This window comes from Rhea americana, unplaced genomic scaffold (assembly GCF_003343005.1).
Source record: "Rhea americana isolate MKP2758 unplaced genomic scaffold, rheAme1 scaffold_18, whole genome shotgun sequence".
Lineage (NCBI taxonomy): Eukaryota > Metazoa > Chordata > Aves > Rheiformes > Rheidae > Rhea > Rhea americana.
Genome location: NW_028185927.1, coordinates 460984 through 479518, shown reverse-complemented (window position 1 = coordinate 479518; position 18535 = coordinate 460984). Strand labels below are relative to the sequence as shown.

General features: G+C 36.7%; 1 long non-coding RNA gene across 1 annotated transcript; it reads left to right on the top strand.

Annotated features, from left to right (window-relative positions):
* Nucleotides 1-2088: 2088 nt before the first annotated feature.
* LOC146597597 (uncharacterized) lies at nt 2089-11889 on the top strand. The gene is made up of 4 exons (XR_014895463.1): nt 2089-2250; nt 6823-6951; nt 7762-7878; nt 11610-11889. It is a non-coding gene; the product is annotated as an uncharacterized LOC146597597 (long non-coding RNA).
* The last annotated feature ends 6646 nt before the right edge of the window (nt 11890-18535 follow it).

Below are 18535 nucleotides of genomic sequence, written 5' to 3'. Positions count from 1 at the left end.
CGGGAGGCCGAGGGCTGGCGGCCACTAGCGATAAAACCGCTGCAGCCGGTTGCTTCGGAGGGGCAACTGGGTGAGGGGGCTGGGGCAGGGCACCGCCGCCACTCGGGAAACCTCCACCCTCGTGGCCCGGTTTGGCCGGGCGAATCGCGCAGCGTCGTCCAGGCGCGTCCCGGGTCAGTCGGGGAATGAGCCCCCCCGGGCGTGTGTGGCGCTGGGCGTACAGGCTGAGCCAAGGAAACGTGCCCGCCGAAGCCTGGTCTCTGGCGCGGAAGGTGTGGAAGAGCCCCGAGGGTGACCCGCGCTGCTGAAGCGCRGTTAGATGAACCTCGGGAGCCCTCTTCCACCAGAGGAAACGCTGCTGGGGGCTCCGCGGCCGCGTTTGGAGCAGCGCTCTGAGGGCCCACAGCTGGGCCTGGGGTCTCGAAGGTCCTGCCCGCCGCAGACAGGGCAAATGAGGAAAACGGTACGGCGCTGCTTGTTGCTCGCCCCGCTGGTGTTCACTGCACGGGGCGAGCTGGGCGGGCACCGTGTCTCCTGGAGAGCCTCCCCGCGCACCGCTCCGTATCCGAGCTGCAGCGACGCCGACCGCGGTGGCACGGCGGCCCGTAGGCCGTGGTGGCGGGGAGCTGCGATTCCTGGTTCCTCTTTGAATTTTAGCAGCCACCACATAAAGGCTTTGTTCCGCGGGGCTGGGATATGGAGGGTGCGCGTTGTACGTGCTAACTCGCCAGCGCTGTGCAGCCTGGTAGTACACAGCACGGTCTGACAATCCGTACCAGTCAGTCCTTGGGCACAGTCCTTATGTAAGCTTATATAAGCTCCTTGCAAGCAAACCATTCTTTTAGAGATCCCAGGAAGAGGAAAGATGGAGAAAAAAAGAGAAAAAATATTCTAAGAAACAACGTGTTAATTTCTAGTGATAAACATGCCCAAATAAATTCTGCAAGGCCTACTGAGACAGAAAGAGTATTTAAGTTTTTTTTACAGGTCATGAAACAATTTGGAAAATCCTATTTTCCTTTTTTGGTGTGCATGATTTGTACAGAAAGTGATTGAAATTTGTAAAATATGAGTCGGTAATTATAGATAGATATGAGATGATAATACCTCCTGAAATACACATTGAAAAGTTAAGAACCTCAGTTCAGTGTATAATTTATTTGGTAAGTGATTGTGAAGAGAACATAAGCACAACTTGTTTTTTTCTGTATAGGAATGATTATGAAAAAATGGATTTTTTAGAAAATAAATCAATCCTCAGTTTATGCTTTGGCTATCACTGGGACTACTTACAGGACCGTTAGAGTTCGTCTTAGTTTAATGGTCATGATTTAATACATAATTCTTAGCCTTTTCTGCACTTTAAAGTATTCTAGATAGTCTGAATCTCTGGATCAGGTTACTTGGATGCAAAGTTCAGATTAAAGGGCAGGAATTTTAGTAGGTTTTTTTTTTTTTTTTTTTGGTAATAGAAGCCTGTTCTGAATTTCTGAATTAAAAAGGGACTCAAGGGACTTACGTATTTCAGCTGAGATTACTACTAAGTTAAATGAAGCAATATTGCCTAGTGAAATGACTATTATAATAAATGACCACACCTCTGAGGAACTGTTTTTTTTTTAAAAAAAAAAAAAGCGCAGAACAAAGATATTTTGATTTATTGCAAAAACCTGAGTTTTTATTTGATCATGCATCACGTGTCTTTTCTTTTCTTGAAAGAGAGTAAATGTGTTTTTATTTTTGATTATGGCAAGAAAGAATAATTGAACTAGTAGTTGTGAACGTTTAAAAGATGCTGGTTTAAAGTGCTTAGCAACAGTATGTGAAAAGTCTAAAAATCATGTGCATAAGTTATTCTGCTGCTTTGGAAAATGGAGAATCCATAAAATCAGTAGCTGTAATCAGACAGCTTTATAACACAAATTCAAACACTTGTAAAGCTCTCTTCTAAATAGTGCATTGTTAGAAGATCTGAGGAAAATAACTCTCAAGTCCCCTGCTTTTGCAAAGGTCCATTATTATTAATCTACTCTGATACAGTGCTGCTGGTTTGCAGATGACTGTTCTATTGCATTCACTTTTACAGCTCTGAAAAAGCAAATCTCCAGCTACAACCAATTCAGACATTCTGTTTGAAGCAGAAGCTACCTGTGACACTGCAGGACCAAAGTCTTGCTCATTTGCTAGGAGGACTGGACCTTTTCTCTTCCACTGATGATGAAGACATGAGTAGTTATTATCAAAAATAAAGTAAGTGGGTTTTAGCTCATAGAATTTGTGAAATGTGCTGAAATTGAATTAGTAAGTGGGTTTCAAAATAAATGACATACTTTACCCCCCAAAAAGTGCTGCTTTCAAATTATTTTAAATGAATTCGATGAGTAAATCTGTTCACTCTGACTCACCTGATGAGTTCTGGTGTACTGTTGCTACTCTTAAAAGGTTCTGCCACGTGGCAGTGGACAAAAGACAGTGCATCATCTCTCAAGCTGGTTGCCCCAAGATATTCTACTCTGCTGCTGCACTGCTGAAACAATAAAATTCACCAAAGCTGCCTTTCTTTTCAGAGAAGTACTAGCTATTTTGTGCGGAAAGGCAACAATGGCTCGGTGCTGCTTTCTCATCCTTTTCTGCCTGGAAAGTTGAAAATAGTAATAATGAATTAATATAACTGGAGGAACCTGTCAGAGGATTAAAAAAGCAAAGCAGTATCCCTAACGACCTGGAATAGTTAATTATGTTCTCTCATAAATGAGTTCCAAAAATAACTTACTATCAGTAAGTTATTCTGAGAAACAGTCACTTTACCATACCTGAGCTGCAGCGCCTATTAGAAAAGGGCCAATTATCCAATGATTGGCAGTTAAAGGTGAGCTGCTGAAGTTCTTAATTAAAAGAAGATTTCCTATTATAATCCCCAATAAGAAACAGAATACTGCATATAGACATAACATTAGAAGAATATTTCCATTTTAAAACAGATTTTGAAAATTTCCTCCTTTACCTGCCTTGCCAAGTCCGAAACTAGAATGTTATGGTTTACGCTGGTGTAGCTGGCAACGTGCCATTCTTGCCCCTCATTAAGGTATGTCTCTCTACTGCAAAGGAGTTTCCCTTGTGTAACAGGTGGCAGAATTTTCACTGCTGCTAACACCCAAAGCTGTTTATGCAACGCAGAAAAATGTTTTTAGATTTTAAGGGAGAACGTTTTTGTCTTTTAAATTAAGAAACTTTCTGTGGCGCTCCTTAGCTGTTTGTCATTGACAACTTGCCAAATTTTCACTTACTTCACAGCAGGCAGGGTATTATAAACTCTTCCTAGAGATGTGCTGAAACTAAATTTTGTGGAAAAAAAAACTCACCTTTTGCTTTTGCAAGCGTGAGATGTATTGATATACTACTAAAAGCTGAATGAAAGGAATTTCTCAGAAAGCACATCTCCCCATCTGGGTATAGAAGGACTCAAGGTTATTCTGTCCACATTTCAAGATCACCAGATTTAAGCAGGTTTGCCCTGAATGCTGTATAACCATGCTAGCAGCGTATTATGCGTAAGCTAATATGGCCTGYTAAGATTAGCCCAAACACCTTGTCACACTGTTGACCTCATTCTGCATAGAAGTAGGCGCACAGTGACTTCATGTCTATCTGCAGCCATCCACACAGATACAGTCTTGGTGATCTGTGCTGTACCAGGTCTATGGGCTTCCTTCTTTTAAGTGCTCTATTAAAAATATATACAGCTAATCCTGTAGTTCCTGGTTCTGATAAGAAAAGGGTTGTCATTTTCATAGTGATTTATCTTGTTTCTGCAGAGTATGAAATCCAGCAACTTTACTTATTCCTCTATTTAACATTCAAGAAGGCTCTGAGACCCATATTTATTTCCCACTGTAATAGATACAGAATTTAGTCCTACGATAGCATCATGTATGTTGCCGAGTAATAGGCAATGGTCCTTATATGATGCCAGTTTTTCTAAGCTTTTGATGTATTCCTTCATTTTTATCAATTGATCTACCTGTCTTCAGTGAGTCAAATGAATAAAATCAGCCTGCATTGAAAATCTTATGAGGTGACACCTTCATCAAAATGACTAGTATGTTCCTTTTCCAGCAGACACTAGCGCAAGTTAAATTTAATATTCAYTGGCAGGTGGAGACTTTTTTCACTTGACTAGATCTGTTTTCAGTGTTCAAAGTTTTTATGTTATTAGTAAAAACAGTAAAAACAACTATGACCAAGAGACACTGTCAAGCTAGACTGGAAAAATTCTTCATTTACTTTTTTTTCTGTTCCATAGGATTTTAGTATATTTTTGCGTTAAAAAAATCAGTACTTTCAGTGAAAAAAAAAATTCTGAGTACGTCTGGTTCACCAGAAAGCCTGTAGTGCGTGTGTGTGTACACGTAGAAAAATTTCACTACATGGCAGTAGTGAAAATGGCAGTGGAGCCATTTTTGATTGAAAAGTTAAGCATAAATGTTACATTTATGGGTTAAAGACCCTTTTGTATCCTGAAAAGAAAAATGGATTTTTAGAAATAAACATTTCCATTTTAAATGTGCACAAGATTTTTAAATATGAATGTGAGACCTAGTCTAATATGGCATAGATACAGATGTAGATCAGAGCTGATTTTATTGTAGATAAATGCAAATTCCAGCCTCAATATTATCTAACGTGAATTGTTTCGTATGAAGTTATATTACCTGCCAATGAAGAGTCAATAGACAGAAATTCTGAAGCATTTCTGTATGTTAGAATACAAGAGTAAGATCTTTAACTATTCTAGAGGAGAAGAAAAAAATCTTTTAGACTCAATAAGCCTTAGAATGTGTTCATCATCTAACAACTTTGAATCTAAAATGTTAGGCTTTAATTTATTGGGAGTTAGCCATCTATATGATAGCTGCAAAACACCCAAGAAAAATGTGTTCATGGATAATAACCCATGTAAACAGAGGGAAATTAGCAGTCTAGTTAATGAGGTTAAGCTACAGTATGTTCTCCATTATTATGACCTAAACCACTGGGATTGTGAATGCAGAGATGACTCAGGTATTTTTACAGAGGCACAGAAGTTTGGAGAAAGAGCCTAAAAGGAAGGAGTCAGAAAACTGAACTGATGCAATAAAAGTCTGTAAAGGAACTATAGTATCCTACTGTGATGGTATATAATTTGGGATTATTACTGAGTTACTAAATGGCAATTCCTCACTGACTAAGAACATCTGAGTGGGTTAAAACTGTTGAAGTTGCAGGGGAGTAATCAAACAGCAGCTTATTTGGCCAATTTGTTACTCTGCAAAAATCTTCTTGTAGCATGAAATATTAAACACATTGCTTTAAATAATAAAAATATCTGTTTTCTTTATATTCCTCTGTTCCTATCCTGTTCAATCTTGCTGGTACAAATAATGTTAATAAATATAATAATCAAAACACTTTTTAACTGCATCGCATTTAATACTGTTTTCACCTCGCAGTCATTACTGAAGGGAGAATTAATATCCTAAGTATGGACCTGTTTTGACCTAACTAACGAAACAGTCAAGGTTAAATTTGAGTGACACAAAGAAAACATTTTGTCACTGCAAAAATGCAAAAAAACAAAAACAAAAAACAAACAAACAAAAAAACCACCCTCTCAGTGTCCCACAGAACTTTATTACATCGTGCATAGTAAAACCACTAACAAAATATGGCTCTGGTTTTGAGACCTGAAGGAAGGGTGGCTGTGACAGTGCCCTTTAAAATAACACTGAAGTGTCAGCTCCCTTGTCAACATGATGCTCTAATCAGTGCAGGCTTTTTTGTTGCAGGGTCTTCCACCTTATAATTGACCCTGACATATGCTATTCACTCTACCCCTTGGCTTTGGACATATAATTCCTGTCATGGTCAATTATTAGGTGATAGAGCCTGCAACCACAGTGACTATTGCTTAAAATCATCCTACACAGAAAGGCCTGAAGTGACCAAATTCAAATCTAACTGGAGGGGGAYGGAGGATCTAGTCTTTGATAAAACTAATACTCTTTTTGCTTCTATATAGAAAAATGTCAATTTTCATCATCCTATATATTACTGAGACAAATGGTGACAGTGCTATTTCTGAAACAGGTTAAAGAAAAGTACAAAAGCCGTTACCAAACTCCACATACTCTTAAATGAGGAAATTGTCTGTACGAGCATACAGTATGCATAATTAGATTACACTACATTTGAAAGGCAGATGAGAATTTGAGAGTGACAAGTGGGCAAGTGCTATAAATAAGGGCATGCTATTTCCTTTCTAACACTTCTTTGTCTGTATGCTTTCTTTTATGTTGTTTAAGCTTTGAAGTAGAGAACTATTTTGCAATAGTCTGAAAGACACTTCTAAGTACTGTAGCGATAACAACTGATTTTGAAAAAAACATCTTGTTTAGTTGACCCACTGATTCTGTAATACTTGGTCTCCAATCTTAATATAAGCATTATGTTTTTTTTTAAAAATGCAATTTTGCAGATTTAAAACAGAGTAAACACAAGTCATTGTTCCACTGCAATAACATTACAGCATCTTTACACTCCAGGAGTAAGAATTGAGACAAGAGCAGAAGTTTTAACATCCATCTGCAGAGATTTCCTTAAAAGGCCAAGTTATGAATCACTTCACAGATTCTGTRGCCTTAGTCCCCTATGCAGTTAATCCAGAGGGCCAGTGATTCCTATTTTTTGCTGTATGGGTATCAATTTCACTTTCCCAATTACCRTTGCCTGTTTTTTGCAGAAGTTGAGATGAATTTTAATAATCTATATTCTTCTGAATCACAGGTTATTGTCTAGAGGTATCTACCACTGATTTGTTTGACCATTGACAACTTACTTAATTCTCTTGTACCTCAGCAATCCAACTCAGAAATAATTCTTAAAAGATATCTGCAGATCTGCTGAGTTTTACAGGTAATTCAATATATTATGTTCTGAAAAATGTGATTCAATGATATTTTATTGCATATCTTAGCCTGAATAGAAAAAGCTCTAATTAACATTCATACAATTATCTATATCTTTTAAAATCCCATCTGTACAATTTGTCTTAATGATGTGTAGATAGCATAGCAATCCCAATAAATACCAAGCACATGTAATGCAAGTGCTTTTAATTTAAACCATACCACTGATTAACAAACCTTTAGGTGGAGTGTTCTGAWACTATGATATGTGTTTCATTGTACAATTTCTATTGCACAATTGTCCTAACAGCTGAACCCCTCTTCTTGCTCATGTACAGTCCTACATATATGTGGGAGCTGTTACTCCAGCAACTGCTATTACTGCAAGTACTATCCTCCAAACAAGTCAACTTTAGAAACCACTAATTTAGCTACAGTTTTTGAAAACATATGGCTAATTTTACCAGAATGTGTAAACCAACTCAAGTGTTTGCAAGACAGAGACTTACAGTTACTGAACTTACTAATATACAGAAATGCATTTTTTTCCTCACCTTCAGAATAAAAAAAAAATAGCTGCTCCTGACACACATGCTTTTTATCTACTCTGCACATATCACGTGGCATGACATCCTAAACATTATTTCATATCAGAGTTAATTCAGGTTTCAGCAGTCATACTGCAGTCTGTGAAGCAAGGAGAATAACTCCTGGCTATTTTATGGTTTGAAGCATGATCAGATATACTAACAGGGCTCTATGAAGTGCTCATTTCAATATCTATAATGTATTTTTAAAATATTTCATCTCTGTACAGGTCTCATCCTCTAAATAACTGGAGCACCTCTATCACACTTAAGAAGCAGAGGCAGTAAAGCCCAAAAATATGAGACTGCACCAGCAATCTGAATCTTGGAATTTGATTCTCTGTTTGGTCAGTAACTTGTTGCACGATCCTTCTTGCAACTTCAGCTGCTCTTTGTTTCAGTTTCTCTATCTGTAATGTGGGCATAATTACACTTTGTCAAGTATTTTAAGATCTATAAGGTTTTACAACTGTGTAAGTTATAAAATATCATTGTAAGAATTACAGAAGAAGAATCCTTCTGAAACCTTTAAACTCTCAGTTCTTCCAAGGATCCGTCCCTAACATTTAGATTATGGCAAGCAAGGTAATTAGTTTATGTCTGAGGGAAAAATAGTAATTAGCTTATTTTTAATATTTATATGCATGTTCTTCCTGGGAAGTATACAAGGATATCATAAACAGTGTTTAAATCTCACCACGGCAACTGATTTTTCTACGCTCTATCAATAACGTACTTGCAGAACTGCCAGATGGGAAGAGAAACTGCAGAGTGAGAAAATAATGGTCAGGTTTGTAATACAATAAGAAGAAAGGATCAGACATTACATTCATGATTTTAAAAGAACATATTTTGACTAACTTTAAACATTTAACCAACTTCTTAAATAAAAGCTTTGTATTGATCTGTCTGCAAGAATGGCAAAAGAAAAAAGTGAAAAAAATAATATAGCTAAAGCTGACACAAATCCTAACCAAATACAATTAATACTGAATATAAAAATGGTAAATATTTGGATGATAAATCTTGTGGCAGTAAGGAGGCCAGAAGGTCAGCATGAGCTTTGCAGTAAAGATTTCTAATAGGGTCTATCCACTCTCTCCTTGTTCAATTATGGAGAAGATTGGTAAAAAAAACAGGGCTTTGAAAATTTTGATTCTCCCAGGCTCCTCTGTACATAACAGCATTAAAAACAAACATTTAAAGACAGCAAACTTGCAAAACCTCAGTGCATTTTTTAACCCATTTTCAGGCAGCATTAGATCAACAACAGAAATAATTGCTGTCAGTTTGTACTTTTTGACCAATAATTCTCTGTATTTCCTGCAAGAAACTTGAGTGATGCAAATGACCTTATTTTTACAGCATGCTTTTATTAAATAGTTTATTATTTTGGCAGACTAATAAAGATTTTGGTATTTGCTTTTATTTGCAATAATATTACCACCACATAAAAAAGGATTTTATGTTCTTTTTGAGGAACAAGGAGGATAAAAGTGTTGATGGATAGTGCAACTAAGGCATCAGCAATGAGCTGGAAATGAGACACATAAATATGAAAGCAGAGCTAAGAAAATAGAACTGCACCCTTGGCCTTTCTTAAAAGAACACGCACATGCCACGGTTCATTCATACAGTTATAGAAACTCCTTTTGTTTTCAGTGAGTCAGTGAAAATGTGCAAAGACTAAAATATTATTAAGATTCTCAGGTTTTTGCAAATTTCTGAAATTCAGGTAATCATGAAATGTTTCTAAAGATTTAGAGAAATGATTTATGATGAAGATGATTTAAGTGTGCATTTTTTGAAGTAGAAATTTATCCCTTTTTCTGGTTATATCTTAACCAAAGGTGGTGGAATGATATAAATTTTCAATTTTCCTTTTTGTTGCCTCCAAATAGACCTAACAGTCTTCAAAGATTGAAGAACAGTAACCTAATAGTCGCATTGAATAATCATGTACAAATTTTTAAAACAGGACTATCAGTGCTGTAAACAGAAAGAGCCTAGATAGCATGACATAGAATTAAACTTATCTTGAATGGGGGAATTATTTCATATAAAAATGATAATTACAGTCCTCGTTCTCCAATAATCAGAACTGTTTAACAATCGGTGGTGTTGGATACTAAGGGTAGTCAGGAGTGCGTGAGAGTTGCTTAGTAACTTTTTATGACATGAGCCTTAATTCAAACAAACAATTATACATGCCTTAGAAATAATGCTACTTTGACTTGATTGGGGGTATGTAAGATCCGAATTTTATATATAGTCATCCTTCAAAAACACAGACGATGTAGAGAAATTTGAATGGAGCAAATACCACCCGAAAAGAGGTCAACATAAAAACAGAAATTCACCTGTCTGGTGAATGCGTATGTTACATTTGCAATATCTAAAAGGCAATCAGTAAGTAGGAATCATGAAGTATGACTTTCACAGAAGACTAAATCTAGCAATTAATTATATGTCACGGCTTAAAAATCAGAAAACTGCTTATGCCCATTGCCAGTCATTCACTCCCTGTCAGTAGTAGTTCACATCTTTCCTGGGATGGCATCCAACCATAGTGGCGTCTAAAATATAGCAGGCTATATTGTTACAGTTGGAGGTGAAATTGAAAGTTGCACCAAACAGAAGTGACAAATTCACATTGCTCAGTGTTGCCTAGCAATAAGAGATGAGTTTATTATGAACACTGACTCGATCCATTGCAAAGGGGCTTTGTATTCACACTGAAATGCCGCTCTCCTTGCAGGCAAGGGGCGGAAAATGGAGCGGGCAGAAAGAGGGAAAGCACTCGCAGCAGTTGTGAGCCCCTTGGGAACTGCAGGGTTCCTCCGTGCCCCCTGGGCACGGCTCAGGAAGGGAAGTGCAGAGGCTGCCCCAAGCCGCGCTCTTGCATCAGCTGCCTCGCTCATCACTCATCTGAATCTTCTTTCCTAGTGCCATTTCATTAGTACTGCCGTTTCAGCTCAGAAACTTCGGATACAGAAATACTTTGCTGAACGTTTGCTGCTCACTAGCTGTTTCCGYTGTGCAGAGCTTCCCGTTTGGTTCAGCTCTTTTTATTTACTTCAAGGGAAAGGCACTAGACTTCAGGGAGCTTTTCTCTCCGTAGGCGCCTTGCTGTTTTTCTTTTTAACCGTTGGTTATCTGGGACCACATTTACTTCTTTCTTGGACGTTGGACTGTGTCTTTCAAGGTGTCAGGTCCCTAACTGTTCAGATAAATAGGACTTTGAAGAGATATCTAGGTACCCTTGAAAAGCTTACTGGCTGCCCACTTGCATTCTTAGGCACCTAGTCACATTAAAAAATCCCTACAATAGCTCCTATTAAAAGGAACTCCAATAACTGATCTGGTTCTGTGCTTTTATGCCATCTGCATTTTTGACAACTGAGTATTTTTGGCAGCTTGGGCCATTGTGCCCAATGTTCACATCAGAGCGCTCTCGCTCTCGCTCTCGCTCTCTCCCTTTTAAAAAGCACATAACTACATATATAATAAGAAAATGCGTTATACTACATGTTATGCTTTAGACATTGGGGTTTAAAGTTAGTTCTTGAAGTGAGAAAAACACACAAGATGCTGCATTTATATTAWAATGAAATATTTATATTATAAGTCACCAAATACCATGTAAGGAAGCAATGTCTAATACATTGAAGTTACAAAACAGTTGTGATTATACGAACTTAAAAACAAAAAAATAAACTAAGGATTAATTTTAGAGATGATAAAGTTTAATTAAAATAGAATAAAGTCTAGATATAATATGTTCAATTTATACTTTTTATATTTATGAAGTGGTTAATTATAATGTTAATGCAAATTAATCTTTTCAGCAAGCATTTTACCCTCAACAAATATTTTCACCTTGCCAAAGTATTTAAACTTGCTATAGTTTAAAAGTATAACGTTTATGTTTTGTGTGTAAAATTGAGCTGTTAACTCAAATTCCCATTTATTCAGAAAATTTACCCATTTACTTTTGCAGGTACAAATGTGAGGTGCTTAGATTTTGTAGATGTTTTGGTAGAACCCATTAGTAACTTTGGTCCTTTCTTTATTTCAGATTCAACGTGTTACAAACAAACATATTCCACCTGTTACAACAATCTGGCATATTACTTTCTTGATACGTGATGATACAATACCTCTCAGGTTTGCTGAGTAGCAAAGAGAAATGTAAGCAAATTAAAAGGTTTTCCACTTTCACAGGTTTTTGCTGCTTAGGGTTCTGTTTGCCTGAGAACTGTATGAATAGAAGCCATATTTTATAGTATTTCTTTAACCTCTGCCATCTGGTGTAGGTTAGTTTTTCCACTGCCAACATTTCCTAGAGGCCTCAATACCAAAATGTTTAATTTCTAAGTAAACGTTTGGACTTTATAAATCCAGTTTTAAAAAAATAGAGCATTGTTGGTTTTTTTTTAACTATATATTACGTTTACCTCTAGAGATGGCATTAATAAACACACAGACAAGTGTTTGGGTTTAAAGGCTTCTGGCCACAACTTTATGTCCTGTAACAGAGCTCCAGGTCACCTGACATCTTTAATCACTGCTCAGCTATCACAAAGGCGCTTCAATATCCCCTACTGGCCCAAAGCCTGAGGCTATGTCCAGGGAGTTGCACCACCATAGCCAAACGCTCCCAGAGCAAGTGTGGTTTCAGGCAGATAATACTCATCCATGCCAAAGCCAAAGCTTTAGCAGCTCTAAATTTTACATGTTGACTAAAATGGCTTCACTGCAGCAATAGAGGATTGTTGCTACAAAACAATTTGGACGAGTAGGTAAATGCTGTAGGAAAACAAGAAAGGTCGTAACCAGATCTCTAGGAGCTACTTTATCTGCTACTTGCCAAAAAAAAATATCAGGATTCTTAGGCCATGAGCAGAAAAGCTTTTCTAAATTTACCAAAGCTTAATGTTACATTTTGTACTAGCCAGCAAATTCACAAATCTCAATTTGTAAATATGCAATAGTGTTGACTGTCCCAAGCTGATCTTTTGTCAGAATGAAAGATTGAAAAAAAAGGTTGCTTCTGCTGAGAATGAGCAGACGTACACAGTTCATCTTAATCAGCACTCCTCAGAGACAGACAGCCACCAGGGAAAAGACATTTGGATAATATGGATGTATAGATAATAAAGAACAGTTAAAGATGAGTATACGCACGATCTGAAGGGTAAAGAAATAGAAAAGAACTATTTTGTTACTTCCTTCTGCTTTAGAAGAAGATCTGAAAAAGCCTTAGGAGCTCCTACTTCTTTCCATGCCTACCTAGGTAAAAATATTTTTTGTGTATATCCCTAAATTCTGAAATATCAGTGATAGTTTGGCTGTTTGGTTTTCCATCTCCTGAAGACTTTCTAGAGTATTCAGAAATGTTTTTTTGGCATATTCTGATTCTTTTAATGAAAATTTCACAAAGGGTGTTGTTTATTCAGGTTCAAATTAAACAAATGTTATTAAAAACAAAGAAATGTAAGTAATCTAATTAACAAGTGCTTCTTTTCTGAGGGCTGAGCTGTAATGCAAAAGTTATATTCATTTAGTTAAATTAGTTTAGAATTTAGCTAGTTTAATCAGTGCAAACTGGTAATGAAGATTCATTTGTTGAATTTGAATAAGTAGCTGATATTCAAATATCAGCTGATATGCTCCTGGGCATCTGCTGGACAGTGTGGATGAAAAGATGCCATATTACCCCTTAACCAGTCTGGGACATTAAATTCTTTATTACTTTGCATGGCCGCTAATTGTAGTTACTTTAATATCCTAAATTATAAACAACAGTATTTTGGGACTGAAAACRCTGTCACTGCTATGAGGGAGATGATCTCTGGTGCCTGGATAAACAGCTAGTGGTGGTTAAATTGCCCCAGTGCGAATCATGAGAAGTTATAAATCAATGTCTGCAGCACAGTCTGTTTAGTTATCAGTTAATCTTGTTTGGTTTAATATAGTCATATTCTGTCACTAGTTTACTTTGAGACCRTTCACATTTTTCATTGTGCTCCTTAAAACTTCTATTGTTGAGGTGCCACTTAGCACAGGCATCTAAAATGAGAGCTTAGATATGCCCTAGAAGATCTTCTATCTCCGTATTTCGTATAACCCACTGGTTAGGAAGCCTGGAGAACCTTTGCGCGTATTTGTGTTGGGCCTGGACTTCGGCTCTTTTCCCAGCGCATCTTACCAGTTTGCTCACTATTCCATTCAYTTTTTGATTTTGAATGAATGCCAGTCTAGGTATCCTGTGTCCAGCTAGGTATCCTAACTATTGGAATAGAGTGGGTTTAGCCTTAAGAAATCAAMCACACTCTCTGATTTCTATCCATCTTTTCTCTGCCCCCTTCTGCCACAGTTTTTTCTCTAAACCTTTGGCCAACGTAACCAAGTATGGCAAAGGTCTGGGGAACATCGGTAGGAAAAAGATAGGAGAAGAAGCTSGGAGTTATTTTTCACGAAGTTGTATGGTTATGTGGTTATATCTTTTGCAATTTCTATTTTAAACTCGGCTGCTATTTTGTTCCTAACTTGCAACCCTTCCCCAAAGAGACTGGAGGGACCTCAGACTGAACTAATACACTTAACTCTGAGGCACAGGTTCTGAGCTCTGACCTCCTTCTCTATATTTCCTGCTTAGCAGAAACCTTAGTTGCTCAGTAACRTAAATGCTATTCTTCGATTTTGTCTGCAGCCAGTCTGCCTGCCAAACTTGAGCTGAGGGTTACATTTGATGGCAGAGTGCCAGTTTAGGTACTGAAATGTTTAGCACAGCAATGCCTTTGTGAGGCCCTCAGCATTCTCATTTGCATTGTAAGCAGGCTAATGAGAACCAAACTCTTTATCTTTAAATTCTGTATAGAAGTAAATTTACCTACAGATTCTAAGTGGTAGAGTCCGTTGAAGTAAGTGGACTTATATCAGAAATAAATTGGGTCCATGCAAATGAATATTTCCACTTTCTCAGTCATCCTATGGTTTAGATTGTTATATTTAGTGAATACCCAACTCTTCACCGAAGTATTGCTGGTTTTTGATGAGTACCTGGATACACACAATCACATATCATGTAAAAGTTGCCTATTTTGATCAGGTGACTTGTGCATGGAGAACAAGAAGAGCTACATATGCTGATCATATACAAATACATAACATATATTGATCAAGGGACAGCGATAACGCAAACTTTCTAGAGCTTTAGCAGAAGTTTGATCCAGGGGCCATTGCACACTGCGCAGAGTTTTGGTTGTGGTATAATAAATAGTCAAACAAATTCTCAGACACTGAAAGTGTATTTTTCTTTAATATGAATTTTTAAGCAGGTTTTTTGGCATGCATTCTGTTTGTACTGTGCTTGAGGTTGTTTATGGCATTAGTGGTTTGTGTGTTTGTGCATGTTTACATTCTGTCTGTTTATGAAGTATTTCACTGGTATCCTTACGCAGCATGTGGTCGAAGACTATTTTTGATAGCATGTGTAGTCATTGTGCACTTTGCTGARAGGCCTTTAAACTAAGATAGGTTAAACACAGCTTCTCTGCAGTTTCATAAAGGGAGGTTATACTTTTTTTTACAGAAGTTAGATACAGAAAATACCTCTGCAGGTTTAAAAATGAAAGTGCGAGTGTTAGCCAATTTTTCTGAGAATYATAGCAGTTTGCTATGTTTGGAGCTCGTAAACATTATTAATACTATTAATACCATTATTACTATAAGTACTATTAATAACTGGAACATTAGTATATTTTTATTATCCTAGATGTCAAAATTAACTGATGACTCATTATAGTATAACGATTCCAGGTGTATAAACCATTTTTGAAATGAGCCACACAAGCAAAAGCTAACAAGGACAATTTAATCTTTACCTGACAGCTATATGTAAATGCTGCTTTTGGATTCAGTCTCTTCCATCTGCAGAGATGCACAATACCACCTCTGGGCCATGTTCTTTAGGGTATTAACTATACTATGTGTAYTATAAGATCAGGCCCACAGGCAGAGTTGTGAAATTAATCTGCAAATTAAACTGAGCTTTGAGAGATGGTTGATACTCTTCTTGGTGTTGTGAAAGTATAGGTTGTTCAGCATATATCTAACAAGATATTACAAGAATACTGTTTGCAAAAGATGTAGATGCTGAGATGCTTTAGGCACTCACAGGCATAAGCTCAGTGAGGATTTTGTGCATGCTGCAGAACAAAATATTGCTGCTTTATTTAGATACCTAACTGCTACTTTAAAAACACAGTTCTCCCCCAAAAATCTTGTCCTAGAGTTCAAAAAGCTTYAGGTTTCCTGCTTCTGCAAAAATTATTGCAAATCTCCATAAAACTTGGCAGAAACAGAGTTGACCAATGCTAAGTGCTTTTGAAAATCCCACTTGTAAAATGCTCCRTAAGCACTGAGCAACATACTTCTAGCAGATAATAAACTCTGTATTTCAGCTCCAATTTTCTCGAGAGTGTTTTCATACAAATATACCTCTCTCCTTCCTGCCATTATATTATTAGACTTTCCTGATACTTCTTTTATATTGCTCAAATGTGCATTTATGAGAACTTAAAATGTATTTCCTTAGGATTACATCTTTGAATTAAAGATTAAATTAATCAATATTRGTAAAATCATTTCACTGGTCTTGTTTCCACAGCTTTGTATCTGTTCTTTGAATATAAAGTATTATACTTCTTTGTCATTTATAACACCATGCTGTGCTGTTCAGTTATAGTTGATTTTTATGTACCATGCTCTAATGGTGAGACCTTTGCTTAACAATAATTATTTAAGTGAATTTAAGTGAATTAGAAAGAAGATAGCTAGAGGTGGAACCCAGGCCCTCCAGCTGCTCCTTATGTTTGTWACATGCCATATCTATGTTATTCCTGAGAAGCCTACATTCAATCCATAGAAAATAACATTTCTGTGCCTTAAGACATAGGAGCCATTCATACAGAAATGAGAAACAAAGTGTGTACAGAAATAAACTTTACATCTTATGACAGTAGCAGCAGGTTCATAGTGTCAGGAAGAAAAAAAAATGATGAAAGGCAGCCAAGCCTGACAAACTGAATTGTGGCTCATCTGAATGTTTTTGAACTTGGTCTCTCTAACAAAACAGTGGTATATTTTTTGCATGAAATAGTAATTTACAGTTACAAAAAGGAAAATTATAAAAGTGCCCATCATCAGAATAGACTAGTTTTAAAATAAATGTGCATGCTTTATATAAATTCAGAGATGTAGGCACCTGTACAAATATTCTTAAATATTTTAAATTGTGAGCAGAGAGAAGCATTTCAGTAAAACCTAAATGATGATATGATGGACTGAATTTTACAGTAATTTATGTAGAAATATATATTCAAGCAAAATCAATGTAGAAATCCAAATAATCACTATATGAGTGCTATATTTTTATGTTTAATATAGAATATTTTATATCTATTTTATACATATACATATATATATATACACACACACACATATATATGTATCTATATCCTGTGTATACATAGAATAGATCTTCCAGTTCTTATTCTTGTATAAATCAGGAGTGATTCCACTAAAGTCAATGCTTAAAATGTTGTAAGAGAGGTAATCATCAAGTCCATTACATATAGTAAACACATATTAACATTTAAGAGATGAGCCAAGACAGTACTTCAACTATTCATTTTGGGCTCTATCCAAATACTGCCTTACATGCTAAACAGTCAGAAGTATATTATTTTGATAATATTCTTCAGTCGATGTATTTTTATATTGTAAAGAAGACCTATGTGACTTGGGTGGTATTGAAAATGGAATTTGGATCTTAAGTTACTTAAAAGTTGTCAGTATTTTAGCTCTGATATCTTCCATTTTATGTTTCCAGTGTAGTGAGAGAATTGCTAAAAGAACAATTTAACTTCTGCAAAAGTTCAGGGGTTCTTTGGGGACTTACAGAGTACAAGAAGTCAGCCAGTGTTCAAGTGAGCGTGATATCAACAAACCTCTAGAAACCTCTAGCATTTTTAACCCCCTATAAAGTATTTTTGATTGTGCAAAAGATATTACAATTATTGTCAGAAATTTTGCTTTTAATATACAAAAGCATCCCAGGGGGCTGAAAATATGTTCAGCTTCATTATGTGTATTGACTTCAGACATCATTACCCACTAAAAGTCACTTCAGCTCCAGGTGTGACTATTTGCTATTAAGAAGTCAAGCTGCTAGTTAATTATCCACTTTAAAAATAAAGTTTCTGACTTTAAGATGAAAGGAAAAGGACACTTTTCACAACATTTCCAATGAATTGGAACTTCTTGCTTCAAATGATATTCAAGAAACTTGCTTTTTCTCTTGGAATTGGGTCAGAGTTTTTCTAGCCTTGATAGAATTGGCATCCTTTCTCCAAATTGAAATATGCCAGCCGCAGTACTTTTTCAGTAATATACTTATCACGCAGAAAATCTTTGATAAGGCCACATATGCAACATTTGTGTTATAGACTTCCGTGAACCTGCAAGGTTATGTGACTGTGAGTAAGCCCTTCTGCCACTTGATGTTATTAAGACTTCAGAAAGCTTGACCGTGACRCAGAGTTCTTTTTCCCCCAAAGGCTCGACATTTTTTTGTGCTACATTTTTCTGAAGAACTCTTTGTTTGAAGAAGCTGGGCAGGGTAAAGCTGGCAGACTGGAATACTGCCCTGATGTGTTGTGACAGACATGTAATCTGCCATTTGACCACTGGTTCACACATCAGTGTTAATGTGAATGTGACACCTCTCAGCATACTGTTAATCATGCATTACTCTTCTGTCTCGAGATGTGGAGTAGACTTTTATTCTTTTCAGAAGACTACATTAAAAATTTAGTGAAATGAAAATTTACAGCCACAAATGCAAACTGATTGACAGCTGCAAATCACAGTCACAGAAACATTGATATATACATATTTATAGATCCCTAGATTTCAAAACTAAAAAGGATCATTAGA